The sequence below is a fragment of the Dromiciops gliroides genome, chromosome 2 (genome assembly GCF_019393635.1).
Source record: "Dromiciops gliroides isolate mDroGli1 chromosome 2, mDroGli1.pri, whole genome shotgun sequence".
Classification (NCBI taxonomy): domain Eukaryota; kingdom Metazoa; phylum Chordata; class Mammalia; order Microbiotheria; family Microbiotheriidae; genus Dromiciops; species Dromiciops gliroides.
The window spans coordinates 339,419,247-339,434,982 of record NC_057862.1 but is presented as its reverse complement, the minus strand read 5'-3'; the positions used below and the strand labels follow the sequence as shown (position 1 = coordinate 339,434,982).

General features: G+C 35.9%; 1 protein-coding gene and 1 non-coding gene across 2 annotated transcripts in view; one reads left to right on the top strand and one right to left on the bottom strand.

Moving 5' to 3' along the window:
• The window catches only part of TENM2 (teneurin transmembrane protein 2), a 1,399,253-nt gene that overhangs the window by 1,351,242 nt on the left and 32,275 nt on the right, over window positions 1-15,736 (bottom strand).
• On the top strand, window positions 2,368-2,469 carry LOC122744948. The gene has a single exon (XR_006355276.1). It is a non-coding gene; the product is annotated as a U6 spliceosomal RNA (small nuclear RNA).

Below are 15,736 nucleotides of genomic sequence, written 5' to 3'. Positions count from 1 at the left end.
GACTTGCCCAGGTTCACACAGCTCATAAATGTCTGAGGTTTGAACTGAATTCAGGAAAATGAGTTTTCCTGCCTCCAGGCATGGCACTCTATCCAATGCACCACCTAACTGCCCCTTTTTATACTATCGCTATATTTTGGTTTAGTATTTATGACAGCATGAAACAGTAGGAAGAACCCACTTAGATTTAAAGTTGGAAGACCTAGGTTCAAATTGCAGCTCTGCTATACTATTTGTGTGACACTGGGCAAGTCACTTAACCATTGTGGGTATAAGTTACTTCATTTGTATAATGAATGGTTTGGACTAGATGATGTTGAGATCCCTTCCAGCTCAAATGCCATGATCTTAATTATTGTATGCAACATTTATGGAGGGAAGAGAACTAGAACAGAAGTCAGATGACATGGTTTTTAATCCTGGCTCTGTTGGTTATTATATATGCAAGTTTTAGTAAGTACTACTCTAAGCATCAATTTCTTCATTTTTTTTTAAGGACAATAATCCGGGGTGGGGGTGCAGCGCAGCTAGGTGGTGCAGTGGATAAAGCACCAAGCCCTGGATTCAGGAGGACCTGAGTTCAAATCCAGCCTCAGACACTTGACACTAGCTATGTGACCCTGGGCAAGTCACTTAACCCTCACTGCCCTGCAAAAAAAAGGACAATAATGTTTGTCATACTTAAACTGAAGGTTATATGGTTGTGATATTTGGGAAGTTGTGATGATAAAATAAGATGTATGAAAGTGTCTTAGTAACTGTAAAGTTCTATGACAATGTGAGAGGTCATCATTGTCTCATTTTTCTTTTATTTCCCCCTAGATGGAGTTCAAATAGAAATGATGACTAAAAATAGCTGTCCTGAAATAATATTTTTATTTTTCATGCTCTGTGGACCACTGGATAGGTATATAAAAATAACTCATTTTTGTAGTAGAATAAAAGTATTAGGATCCTAAGCATATACAATGAGGAGGTCAATGATTAAAAACACATATAAACATTCCCAGAAGCCTTTATTGGGGTATCGAAGAACTGGAAACAAAATAAATGCCTATTGGCTGGAGAAGACTGAAGAAACTGGTACATGGATATAATGAGATTTTACTGTACTATAAAAAATGAGAAATATAAATAAAGAAAAACATAGACTTACATGAATTGATGAAAAGTGAAGTGGAACAAAAATAAACACACACAAAGATACACATACATAATGACTATAATGTAAATACAAACTATAAAAAAATTAATGGTACAACATAACCAAGAAGAAGTTTGGCCCCAAAGGAGGGAAAAAAGACACCTCTCTCTGCTTCTTCACAGAGGCAGGGTGTCTACAAATGAAGAACATTACAAATGTTGTCAGATTTTTTTTCTTTATTGATCAGGTGTTTTTTTATATTCCCTTTCCATTCTTCCCTTTCCTCTTAAAACACCTATTATAGGGGATGGTTCTCTGAAATAGGGGAGGTGAAAAATAAAAAAGGACATATAGACAATGTAAAACCAAAATATATCAATAAATATTATTTATAAAAAAGAAAAAAGGTGTTAGAATGCAAACTTATCCTATGTAGGATTAATGAAAGCCTTAGTCCAACCACACTAGCAGACTGGACAAGAGGGGATGATATGTACCTTATTCTATTCCCACTTGATTGTAATCTCCTCTGCTAGATCTATATATATTGAAAGCTTTTCATCCTGTAATGAGTATTTGATGAGATGAGAATGTGATAGGGCAACATCCATTAAAAAACAATGTTTTCAAGTTTTTATGGAGCATTGTTATTTGTGGACAACAGTTCTTTCTGTGATAATGGTTTAGTTCTAGTAAAGTTTATTAGTCGTAGAATAGACATTTGTCATCTGTCAGCCCATGAAAGATTGAGTTTCTAATGTATCATTCTACCCAGTAGGTCATGTCTTACTAGATATTCAAAAGATGTTAAATTTCTACTACCTGCAGCTAAGGGTTGCAAAATTTCTACCTTTTCCTTGGATAAATGCACTGATTACTAAGTGGCAACTTAAAGATAACCCCTCTGTAAATTCTGGTAGCAATGACCTGGTCTGAATTGAAATCTCAAGCCACTGTTTCCACAAATAAATAAGCCATATGACTCTGACCTTTACTTGACACTTGTCAACATCTTACTGGCTGAGTTCACATGGTTGTCACCCATGATGGCCTTTAAATCCCATGTTTGGTTCTTAACATGTTTCATAGGCTATCCACAGGTAACCACTTACAGTTATAATTGACAAATCCAGTGGCAGGTGCCTGTTATCCATCCTTACCACTCTTTGCTGAAGTGGTCGGCTTGCTTCAAGCAAAGTATTTCTATAGATTACTGACCAATGGTGCTTGCTTTGGCAGCATGTATACTAAAATTGGAACAATATAGAGAAGATTAACATGGCCCCTGAGCAAGGATGACACGCAGAGATTACTGACCAATGTTTATCATATACTCTGAGATTATGCACCCTTTTCTTCCTTTTAGTTGAAGTAGTTGTTGTTTGTTTTTTATCTTTTTAAAATAGCTATTTAAGGGGTAATAGGGAAGCTAGGTGGGACAGCAGATAGAGCACTGGTGCCAGAGTTGGGAAGACCAGAGTTCAAATCTTTCTTTGGATGGCCTAGATATACTTTCCTAAATAAATGCTTATTTTCAGTGTCCCTCCTTCCAATCATATACGATGTCACAGGTTATTTTAAAACTGTAAAGTAGACACACACACTCACACACTTCATCACGAGCTAAGGAAATGTATTACATTCATCATAAATAAACCTTTAGTATAAATGAGAGATATTATTCTATTCAATGGATTAAAAACAAGTAACCTTGGGAGCCATTAGGTGAAAAAGAACCCTGAAAATTAGTACTATTGTTTAAAGACACAGAATAGTATATGAGTATATGCTTGACCTTCTGCAAACTAAACAGTAAAATACAATTTATTTTACTCCTGGAATGATGATCAAAATTGTTAAATTATTCATAGGGAAATGAGCCTGAATGTTTCTTCTTTTCAACAAAAAAAGTTTATTTTATATTAGAGAAAGGTGATTGACTGTTTTTATATACTTCTTCTTCTACTTGTCTATATTGTAATTGATGGTATAGCTTACTGAGAGGAATATATTGTATATAGTTCTTTTATGCAGATGTGAATGAGGGAATAAATGAAAAACAGATGAAATGATAATCAGAAAAATTAAGTAGATCTGAAAACAGTAGAAAAATATGCCATAAGTACCAATCAAGGCAAAAAGATAGCTGCTCCTTGAAATTTCCTAATAAGACTTTCTCAAAACTGTTTCTAAACATCTCATTTTAAAAATAGGTGAGTCATACCATTAATTGCTACAAGCCTATGCTCATTCTTGATGACCTAAATGGCTCTGAAATTAGCAGTCTTATTTGTTAAGATTTTCATAAATGTTTTACAAAACGGAAACAGAAACTGAAGGCAGAAGCAATATAAATCCTATAGTGATTTTACAAACTACATCAAGGCTTTGGGGTCCTGACTTCCAACTGTATGGGTATTTCTCTACTGATGCTGATTCCTCTGCCAATGAAGAGTACCCCCTTTGCATCTTAGCAGACAGATTCATGAATTACTGGTGGCTAAAAATTTCATCACCTGGTGGCCAATCTGGTAACGAAATCTTCCTGAATTTAACTAGTCTGGTCTTCAGATGACAGATTTACAGTCTGTCACTGGGCCTGTACTTGAAGCTCATCCAGCTTGGTAGGGCTTGCCAGAGCTTATGTTCTACTGTTAGAGGCTTCAAGCACCCAGCATAATTAATCTCCACACCATCATGAGGCACTGGAAGAGGACTTTAGTGGTAGAATTTCACACCAAATTGCTCTTTTTTGGTAAATAATTCGAATCATCACTAGACATTTCTTTAGTCTGAATCCGTAGACTAGGATATTCAAAATTAAACTTTTTCAGAAGAAAAAGAAATAATAAAAAACTTTCACACCACTTTATAATTTAAGAGACTGATAACCTGGTAGCATCCAGTCAGATAAAATATCCTGGCAACTTTTACGTAAGTGCACAATGAGAGGTATCTGAATATGAGCCATCAAAACACCTGCCGACAGTTGTTTCAACAAAACATTTATCAGCTATAACCTCAAAGGATCATGGTACCACCAAATCTTATGTTCTCATTAGATAGTGAGCAGGTGGGTTTTAGAGTGGATGAAAGCAACTCACTTCTCATAGGGGTAACCTTTCTTGTCCCTCATTAAGGTGAGTGATGGCAAGAGGAAGAAACAAAGCATTTTCTTTCTATTCCTAACACTATAACAAGAAGCAGGAGCGGGTGCTTGGTTATAGATAAATAGATCTACTCTGGCTTCAGGACTTAAGTTTTATCAGACAGGAACTCATGTAGGTTTATCAATCTTCCTTCAACTAAGAGCTTTAAAAATGCTGCTTGCTAATGTAGAGTTCCACACAAATAACAATTTTTCATCTTAATCTCATATCAGTAATTCTTTTGCATTTGGTCCACTATCCTTTCTAACACACTTGTAGATATAAATCAAATGGAATGTCATCACAGAATATTGGTCAACATGATTAACTATAGACATTAATGATTCTTCAGGGATAGGCTTATGGCCAGAGATATGATTTTTGGCTCTTTAACACCTGGATGCTGATTCAGGCCTATGATCTTTTGAGATTCTTGCAAGGTGAGAATGGTAAATGTGAATTGGAATTTGAGAAATGAGAGACGTGTTCATGCATATGATCCTCAGCCTCATGAAGTGATAGTATAAGATACTAAAAAATAAAAGGGAAGGACTAGGCTAGTCAAAGAGGCAGCTAGGTGGTGCAGTGGTAGAATGCTAGGTCTGAAGTCAGGTTGACCCGAGTTCAAATCCTGTTTCAGACATTTATTAGCTGTGTGACCCTAGACAAGTCACTTAACACTGCCTCAGTTTCCTATAAAATGAGCTGGAGAACAAAATGAAAAACCACTCCAGTATATTTGCCAAGAAAACCCCAAATGGAGTCGGACTATAAAGAGGCAGGGATGACTGAAAAATGACTTAGAACAACAAAAGCTAGTCAAGGGGAAGAAAATAAAAAACCTAATCTTATATCTTATCCTTGCTAGATCATATTTATCTTCACCAACCTGAAAAAAGCAGTATGATGCTCAATGCTTCCAGTGATTATATAAACATTTTCAATCATTTAGAAATAGCATGGTGAAAAAATAAACACTTATAAATATTTTATAGAAAATATATATTTGGCAATAGTCATTTCTAAGCAATTTTCCTACAACATTTTTTTGGGAATAATCTCACTAATGGGGATATAAAACTGTCCAATAATCTTGAAATGGCTAAATAAGATATATCTAAAAAATAGGCTTTTGTGCATGCAATAATGAAACATGTACTGTATAAAGACAAAAGTCACTTTCCAAAAAGTACCTCCCCTAACAAATACATCAATGAAACTTTCACTGAAATTCTGTTGTGGAAACAGCTTTTGCTTCATCCAATTTAAACCAAAAGGAATTTTATATATTTGTTTTTACTAATAGAATTCTTTTTTAAATAATTTCATTATATCTTAAATGACAAGTTACATAATTAAAAGGAATCTGTTTAAAACCCACCAATATAACAAATAAGGATTAAATTTGCCAACATATTAGACAAAAAAAGTAAATATCTTAACCAACTTCATAGAGATTTTATTTATTTTATTATGGATCAGAACATGGGAAACAAAGATGGAACAAAGCTAATCTGCATAATATTTATTTATTATTTAAAACTAATTTTTAATAACAGTCATGTTGGCTAGCTAACTCACAAAGCAGAACTAATGACGATTTCCTGCAAGATTTTTTTAAAAGTCTAATTTAGTTATTACAGAATTATTGTATTAAAAATGTATTTGTTTAGGGGATAAGGTTAAAAGTCACATCTGGGAATGATAAGGCTTGTTTTTCAGCCTGTTTTTTTCCATGATAACTCTTCAACTCTAAGCAGCATTGTGCTTCTAAACAAGAGTGGGTTGTAAGGATGCTCAGCATAATGTGATGGGCCAGGTTTAATTCCCTTAATCACTTGATCGGGGCAACTGAATTAACCAGAAACATCTGCTCACTTTAGAGTACCCAAGGCTGGTTCTTTCCTTTGATTCAACACAGTTGTATGGGTTCATCTCACCACCTTTAACCTGTTTTTCTCCTTCCTCCCAACCCTTTTTTCCCCCTTTGCTACTTCAGTAAATCTGTACAAAATGAGAAGACATGTTGTGACTGTCTGAGGACATGCAAAAGGTTGACCTTCTAGACTAGGATCTGCCATAATGGGGCATTAAGATCTAATTTGTATCAACTTTCCCCTTCTTTTTTACCCTAGTGATTACCCTGGGGTAATTCCTGTTGTTTCCTTCTCTGATAACCACTCTACCCCCAAAACAAGTTCACAGTTCCCTGAGAGCCACTGCCAACAAATGCGGCAACACTTTCTCAAAACCTCTATCAAAATAAAGAAATGCAATTTCTTTCCCCTTGAATTCATGGCAATTTTGACAAATCTTAAAAACTTGTGACACAGGCCTGAGCCACCATTAACTAATCAAAAGTTTAAAGATTTTTTTAGATGTCTAAGTACAGGGTTATGATTTCGTCAGTGAAGGGAATTCCTGGGGTAAAAAAAAAATCCCTCCAAAGATGCAGATGTGTAATTCCTCTGTGATTTAGTTTTAGAAATTTATCTTGGAGCCTCACCCAAGTGAAACTTTCTAAACTCAGGTCTTCTTGACTCCAAGATTAATGCTATGTTCACCAAATTACTATTCTCTTTCTCCAGAGATTGACAATTAATAGTTTAATATCTCTATATGCATATATTTACATTTACATATTAAAGTGTGTATACATATACAGAGAGAAAAAATTAAGTCATATGTATATATTTTTTAATTTTAATCGGAGAGGCGGTCTGTCATAGTGTATCAAAGGCCAAGGGGCAAGACTATCTAAGCTCAAGTTCTTCCAGGGACACATATTGACTCTGTGACCCTGGGCAAGTCACTTAACCTCTGTGTTCCCAGGTAATTTCAAGACCGTTCAATTTCAGAGCTGTCACTGATGCTCCTCAGTAGAGGGAGTTTTCCCACTGAGAGCTGTAAGCAGATAAAATTTTAAAAAATTAAGTTAACAAATGGCACTTGACTCTCCTTTCACTGACCGTACAAAATGTACAGAACTTCAGAAGATGGCATTTTCACATTTAAATCCCCAAAGTGATTGCCAAGAGAAAGGGAATAAACTGGGAGGCTTTGTATCCTGGTACTTAGCATAGTGCCTGAAACATAAATGCTTAACAAACGCTGGTTGACTTGACTTTGTTTTTTTAATAATAATAATATTTAGCATTTATATGATGCCTGCCATGTGCCAGGCATTGGGCTAAGCATTTTACAAAGATTATCTCATTTGACCTGAACAACCCTGGGAGGTATGTGCTATGATTACTCCCCTTTTACAGTTAGGAAAACTGAGGCAAACACCATTTATGTGACTTGCCCAACACCATACAGCCAAGTGTCCGAGGCAGAATTTGAACTTGTGTTCCTAATTCTCAGTCAGTTGCTCTAGACACCATACCACTCTGCTATCAGGACCTTCATATGCAAAGAAAGCATGTTGGCTTAGGGGCTCTATCCGGTTTCTTCCATCTCTAATATTCTGGTTCTTGTACTCTACTGTGTTAAGACTAGGATGCTTTCCTAGTGGGGCTTTATTTTAGTTTTTGCTATAGACTTTGTTATAGATCTAATGTTTCCAGGTAAACCAAATACAAGAAAATTTTCAGGAGTAAGCACTTAAGTCCTGGAGTCAAATGTTTAGTTTGATGCATTTATACCTCGAGCAGGTGTTTTCTGATGTCTTAATTTACACTGAATGTCAGCCGGCCCCTCGGGCTAATGCTATAACATTAACCTGTTGTTGAACGTTGGCTGCGATATTTACAAATGACTAAACAGCTATATACAGTACTTCCAAAGGTACAAAATCAATCATTTCCTGTACCCAATGCTAAAATAATGAGTAATTCTTGCTGAATAACATTAGTTCTCAGATCCCTCCCGCCCCCCAGTGTTAGGTAGGGGGTGGGGAAGTAAAGAACATCCTCCCCCCCTGGAACTCCACAGGAATTTAGCCCTTCACCAAAGAACAATGGTGAAGTGGAGAGCTTAACCCAGAGGGAGGCAGAGGTCTTGGCTTTAGATTCTGCCTCTGCCATTTACTATGGGTGTGTTCTTGGGCAAGTCGTTTTACTTTGTTGGGCTTAATTTCCTGCAAAATGCAGAGGTAAGGTTAGATGACTTCTAAAGTCCCATCAAACTCTAAATCTACAATCCTGTCTTTATAAGGGGTTAACTGGCATACATGCCTGAAATAACTAATGAGGCCAAGTGTGGGCTCTAATCTGTTTCCAACTGGTCACCCAGCCAACCCTGCCTTCCCTAACAATATTCTACGTCCTCCTCTGCCCCCAACCCCTGGGAATTTTGCGGGACAGTAATTATGCCTATGATAGCCTTACATTCTTAATTTAGCTACATTTCAATGGATTGTTCTTCAAGAACCTATTTTGTTTGAACAATGGAAGTTTCTTTTGTTCCTCTCTTTTGCCTTTTGGCTCAGAAACAAGGCAGTTGTAGTCTTTTCGGACTTCAACCTTCCCTTTCAGGCAAAGTTTAGAAACACGGTGCTCTTTTTCTTTCTTTCCTTCCTTCCTTCCTTCTTTTTTTTTTAAAAAGATTCTTCCGTTGTCTCTTGGTTCCTTAAAATTTTCTTCCAATTTCTCCCCTATTTCGTTTCTCTTTCCCTCTCTCACTGAACAGGCTCTCCTCTTTTAAAAAATGCTGGATAGGCAGCAGCTAGGTGGCACAGTGGATAAAGCACCAACCCTGGATTCAGGAAGACCTGAGTTCAAATCTGGTCTCAGACACTTGACACTTACTAGCTGTGTGACCCCGAGCAAGTCACTTAACCCTCATTGCCCCACCAAAAAGCAAACAAACAAAAAATGCTGGATAAAGTCTCCTGGCTCTTCTTGAAAGCTAATAAGAATATCCCCATTCTTGCTTCCTTACCTTCTATACCCTCAATTTTATTATTCGTTTCGACTGAAGTCACTTGGTTGAAGTTATTCCTTAATATGTATTAATTGGTAACTACTATGGCCAAGGAAATGTCGTAGGTGTAGGGCTAGGGAGGGCTATAAAGATGAGTAAGATAAATTTCTGCCACCTACTCTTGGTGTTGTCTTCAGATAAAGGGGCATAAGTAGCTGTCAAAAAATGTCATCTTCCATCATTCACTCTGTAAATGAAGTAGGTTCTCTATCCTCCCATACAAATAAGTATTAAAAGTTGTTTTTAGATTCACTTATTCATTCAGCACCCATTTCTTTGGTGCTACAACTGAAGTCCTTTTTAAAATTAGATGCTGAGGAAATTGTTGTCCACATAGAATGTAATTTAATGGGGGGGGTATGATATATGTGTATATGTGTGTGTATATTTATATGCAATACCTGTGATTGACTTTGTGGAATTTACGAAAGAAATACATTTTCTTGAAAGTCTAAAAAAGGAAATACCATTTCTCCCTGGAAAAGATCTTCTAGTAGACATTTACATTTACCTATTCTTTACCCAAATGTAAACTATGGGGGCAGCTAGGTGGAGCAGTGGATAAAGCACTGGCCCTGGATTCAGGAGTACCTGAGTTCAAATCCGGCCTCAGACACTTGACACTTACTAGCTGGGTGACTCTGACCAAGTCACTTAACCCCCATTGCTCTGCAAAAACAAAAACAAAACAAAAAAAACCCAACCAAATGTAAACTATGCCTCTCTTTATACTAAATACTTTTCATTATTTTATAAGTATTGCTAATGGATTCCTCAATTCATTTAGGGAATGACATGAATGACACCTCCAACGAAAATTTTTCATGGTTCCTCTAGTTGTTAGTTCTCTACTAGTCATTTTTCAGTGCAAGTGTTGTAGAATGTAATCTCCTTGAGGATAAGAACTTTTTTGGGGGTGAGGGGGTTGTATCTACCTAGCACAATGTCCTATCCATAGGAGATAGTGAGTAAATGCATTGTCTAATGAACCCATCTATCAGTGATAGAAATCATTTACATTTTAAAAGTGTTTCACGCAGCTCCCTCCACATAACATGAGAAAGGTAGCATATCTAGCATTTCAGTTTTACAAATGAAGAAAAAGAGGTTAAAGTACTTGCCCAAAGTCACAAAGCAATTAAACACTGGATTTGACATTCAAGTCCAAGGCTTTCCCAATCTAGCAACTCTTCCATAGCACCACTGTTTCCTTCTCCTATGAAAGAAAACCTTATTATGCTAATTTCAGTAACTAGAATTTTGTATGTGACCTCAGATGAGAAGAAGTTTGCTTTTGTGTTCATTGTGAAGAGAGGGTTAAGGAAAATAAAGTCTAAGAAGAAAAATACATGAAGGTAGATAACCTACAAAACAGAACAATTTCTGAGGCTTTTAGAGAACTAATTGTTTAGACATAGATGATTACTTCACCTATCTAGAACTCAGTTTTTTTTTTTTTTATCTGTGAGACAAGGGAATTGGACTAGATAAGCTCTAAGGTGTCTTCCAACTTTAATATTGCACTTTGTGAGTTTTATCAATTTATTACAGAAGTTCTTAAAAGGGAAAATGCTATTTTTAGCAGTTAATTTCAGTTTCTGTATGTATTTGAAAAGAGTACAAGTACATATACAAATATTCTACAATTCAGACTTTTCAATAATACACATAAGTTCTCCCCCAATTAAGAGGAAGTGGTGAGGCTTTACTTCAACAATTTACAGCCAATCTTCCACTATTTCCTGGTGTTGTAAGTATTAACTCAAGCCCTTTGGCCTCCTGGAAGCACTATCTATGAGAAAAAATAGAATTTTTATAAAGGAAAAATATTCACATGCCTGTCTTCTTTAAAATACATCTATTGCCTCTAATGAGAGAAATGTAAAAAAAAGAATGTTGAGAAACTTAATAAAAAAGAAAAACATAGGCGATGAGAAGTAGGGGTAATAGAATCAACAAAATTGTTCTTAATGGAGTATCTGACTATGAAAGTCAAGGTGCAGTGTTTATCACAGAGTGTTTGTTGGGCTTGGATATGGAAAAACTTGAATTTAAAACTGGACTCAGACAATTTTACTACCTATATAACTCTGGGCAAGGCACTTAATCTCTGCCTCAATATCCTCACTTTAAAATGGAATAATAGCATCTGCTTGTTTTGAGGGCCAAATGAATTAAAATTCTAAAGCATCTTTTAGTATAGTGCCCCATAACACTTAAGTTCTTAAAAGCTTATTCTCTTCTCCTCTCCGCCGCGCCCCACATCCCTTCACCCCCAGCACACACAGTTTTTACCTCTCCACTGGGTGCATGGAATTGTTTATAGCCAAGGAGCAGTGAATATTTCATCATTCAGTACTTTTGGCTTTCTTCACATATCCTTGAAGCAACTAGTGTATGGTATAAGTACATGTGCTTAATACCAAATGTAAAATGCTTGAGGATGAAAATTTGACATCTAAAAAGTTCTAATTTTAAAACTACTGTCCTGACACATAATTGTGTTGCATTCTTTCTCATGCTTCATTCAGGTCTGAAGTGAACAGTCAATTCAAGAAACATTTATTAAGCACCTGATGTATGCAAAGACATTTGCTAGACGCTATAGATGTAGAAACTACAAAAAGTCACTGCCCTCAAGGAGCTTACATTCTACTGGGGTGAGGGGTGGTGATATAAAGCATATGCACAGATAAATAAAGTGTTAATCATTTTTCAGGTGTGACCCTTTTGGGGGGGTTTTCTTGGTAAAGATACAGGAGTAGTTTTCCATTTCCTTCTCGAGCTCATTTGACAGATGAGGAAACTGAGGAGAGCAGGGTTAAGCGACTTTTCCCAGAGTCACACAGCTAGTATTGGAGGCCACATCTGATTTCAGGTCTTCATGGTTCCAGGTGTAGCAGTATATCCACTGTGCCACACAGTTGCCCAATAAATAAATACAAAGTGCTAAAAGGAATACAAAGATATTCCAAGAGGAAAAGAATGCTAATTGAAGAACTATATCCTGAACCAATTAAAAAACCATATTACATTTGGGAAAAATCCCAGAGATATTTTTTATAACTACTCTGAGTTCATTCTCAGTTAATTAGGAATCACATCTCCCCTACTTGTATGTATGTAACACACAGTCTCAGAGGGCTGTCCTTCAGAGAAGATTCTCAAGCTCCCTTGAGACAGAGATGTTGCATCTTTAATATGAATTTATCCATTTAAAGAATGCAGTATGAATTTATATATCAATACAACACACATATATGGTATGTATGTATCTGTGTATGAGTTTTAATATATGTACATTATTAAAATTGAATAAAATATTTAAAGAATATATCAAATGTAATATTTTACACACTGTGAAAACTACTCATTCAGGTACTTGATGGGTGATAGCACCTGGAACCTGAAAGCTTGCCTGGTGGTTCAAAAATTCAGCAGCAAAACTTTGAGGACCTAAATTTAACATTCAATAAGAAATGTATATGTATTATAGGAGTATTGGCTTCCTTTTTTGCTCACAAACTTTCTAGGGATGTACAAAGTGAAACAGAGGTCAAGATAACCAAGTTAGTTCTTACTATTGACAGTATATTTTTTTTGTTGTTCAGTCATTTTTCAGTTGTGTCCAATTCTTCATGATCCCGTTTAGGGTTTTCTTAACAAAGACAATGGAGTGATTTTCCATTTTCTTTTCCAGCACGTTTTACAGATGAGGAAACTGGAGTGAACAGGGTTAAGTGATTTGCCTGGGGTCACACAACTAGTAAGTATCTGAGACTGGATTTGAAGTCAGATCTTCTTGACTCCAGGCCTGGTACTTTATTTACTGCACCACTTTGCTGCCCTGGGAGAATATTAGAACTTGCTAACAACTTACAATGAGGAAATATATCTTGAAGGAATTCCAAACTAAGAGAAAGTACAGGGATAAAGTATAATTTGGGCTGGTTAAATTGAGTCCCTTTGACCACAGATGGAGGGGGCAAAAAGTTAGAAACAATTATAAAGAATAAGGTATCTCTGGGCGGTTGCCCTTGACATCAAAGAACTAATAATATAATAGCTAGCCTTTACATAGAGCTTTAAAGTTTACAAAGAGTTTTGCATATATCATTTAAGTTATTATCACAATAACCCTCTGAAGAAGTAGGGGCTATTAATATATTCACTTTATAGCTGAGAAAACTGAAGTCAGAGAGGCTTAAGTGACTTTCCCAGGATCACACAAGTAATAAAAATTAAAAATGAGGCTCTTCTGACTCCTCCAATGCTCTACCCACCATGCCATCTAGGCCTCAAAAGACTTTTACCAACACATACTGTATTTAAGTGAGGAAGAGTTAGGCAGTCATTAGCCTCAAAACTCCACAATCATCATGTCATTGGTCCTCATGGAAAATGAAGGATGAACAACAACTAACACATATGCACGCTGATGAAACCTACTCATGTTCTATATGCTTAGTGGTAACTATGTTCTCACCTTAGACAAGTAAAAGGTTTCAGACTCACTTGGTTTTAACATAAGTGTAAAAAAATGTAAAGATCCTATCCACCTTGGACCATAATGAAATATTCTAACATCAAGGACAGTGTAATGTAATTTCATTTCCCAGAACTGAAAAAAGACTGGGCTCCAAACGTGACAGTGAAGTAGAAGTCATTTCTGTGTGTGTTTCTGTGTTTACACACAAAATTAGTGTTTAAAGGGTAGTTGACATGCTAGTAATAAATCCCACTGTTAAGATTAGAAATGAGGATCATCATTTCTGTTCCCTGAAAGCCAAACCAGACTAACTCAAATACCTGGAACTATGCCACTAGGATAGTCACTAAGATAATTTGGGCTGTGATCTAGATGTAAAAACTCTCTGCTCAATTACTATTAATTAGAATTTTGTAATACCTTTACTCCAATGGCCTCCAGGCACATCATCAAGAATTATTTATTTATTTATTCATGAATGACTGACAAGCATCACAGAGGGAAAAGTATCTGAGATGCAGGGCAGTAAGGGGAAAAAATTAAGAAAGGCTTGTAAAAGAGAGATGACAAAGAGGGGAAAAAAGAGGAGTAGAATAAATGACATACTCTCATTTTACATGACAACAAGGACAGATGTTATGGATTTGGGGGCTCATTTGATCCAAGACTAAATCTTACCTTTGGGGCCTAGAATCTTTGTTGAAAGGTGCAAATGAATTGATCTGAAAAGCAGCATGAGTTGATCCTGTCACGTACTCTGGGAGAAGCTCATTTCTTACAAGTGTTTGCTAAACAAACACTTCTACAGCCAAACCTGCAATTCCCTTCTTTTTCTCATTTCTTTATGTGGAGCAAAAAGGGGCTGAAGCAGCAGCCAGCACGATGGGCTGAGCATCTCAGGACAAATGCTAAAGCTTTGTGAGTGTTCCTAAAGCGCATTTCTGTAAATAGGACATTCTCAATTCACTCAAGTTGTGCACATTGACCCAAATGGGAACGATGCGTACAATTCGCAAGTGTGCACATTAATACATTGCTATACATTAAAAAAAAAGAAAAAGCCACCGTTCTCCAATTGTGCGTACGTCCTCGAAAACCAAATGTTTTTATCTGCTTTGTCTTTCCAATACTCAAAGACAATTCATTCTTAAAAATGGAGTCTATAGTTATTTTTTATTAAAATAGCAATGCTGTTTATGTATTTTTCTACTTTCTTTTCATTCAGTTTTGGATATTACGTATACAGCTACCAATTTAGCAAAGGATAAGAAAACATTATAGCTTATATTTATATAGTGACAAAATTTGCAAAGAACTTCATACTATATATGTATATATATATATATATATACATTTATGTCCACATATGTATATATGTGTGTATATGTATGTGTGCATATATATATATTTACTTGATACTATATATTAGCTAACTTGATTCTCATAATAACCTTATAAAATAAAGGCTGTTATTATTATCATTTTACAGATGAGGAAAGTAACTCGTACAGGGTCACACAACTAATAAATGTCTGTGGGATTCCTGACTACAAATTTAGTACTCTGTCCACTATGGAGTAAACACTTTATACTTTCATTTCTCTAAAGCAGTCAAAGGGTATTTTGGCTCATGAAAGAGGAATGCAGACAAAGCTAAAAACTTTCAAATAAAAAAATACACAAAAGATGAGATAGTGGGTGGAAAAAATTCATTCTAAATATGATCTCTCTATACAACTTAGCTCAGCTGCTACAAAACAGAAGTGGTTATAATTCTCCACTTGCTGACAAACTATGTCTTGATTTAAATGGGACTTGAAGACATAATAATAAAACAATTCTGGTGTACCATCAAGTGATTAAAATAAGATTCTATCTATAAACCTTTTTGGGTATTTTATAGCAAAGAGGTACTGATGTCCATATCTGGTAGAATGAAGATCAATTAGGAAATTAATGTATCCTAGCTCAATTTATTAATTCATTGTTAAAACTCATCATGGAGAGAAGAGATCACTGGACTGGAAG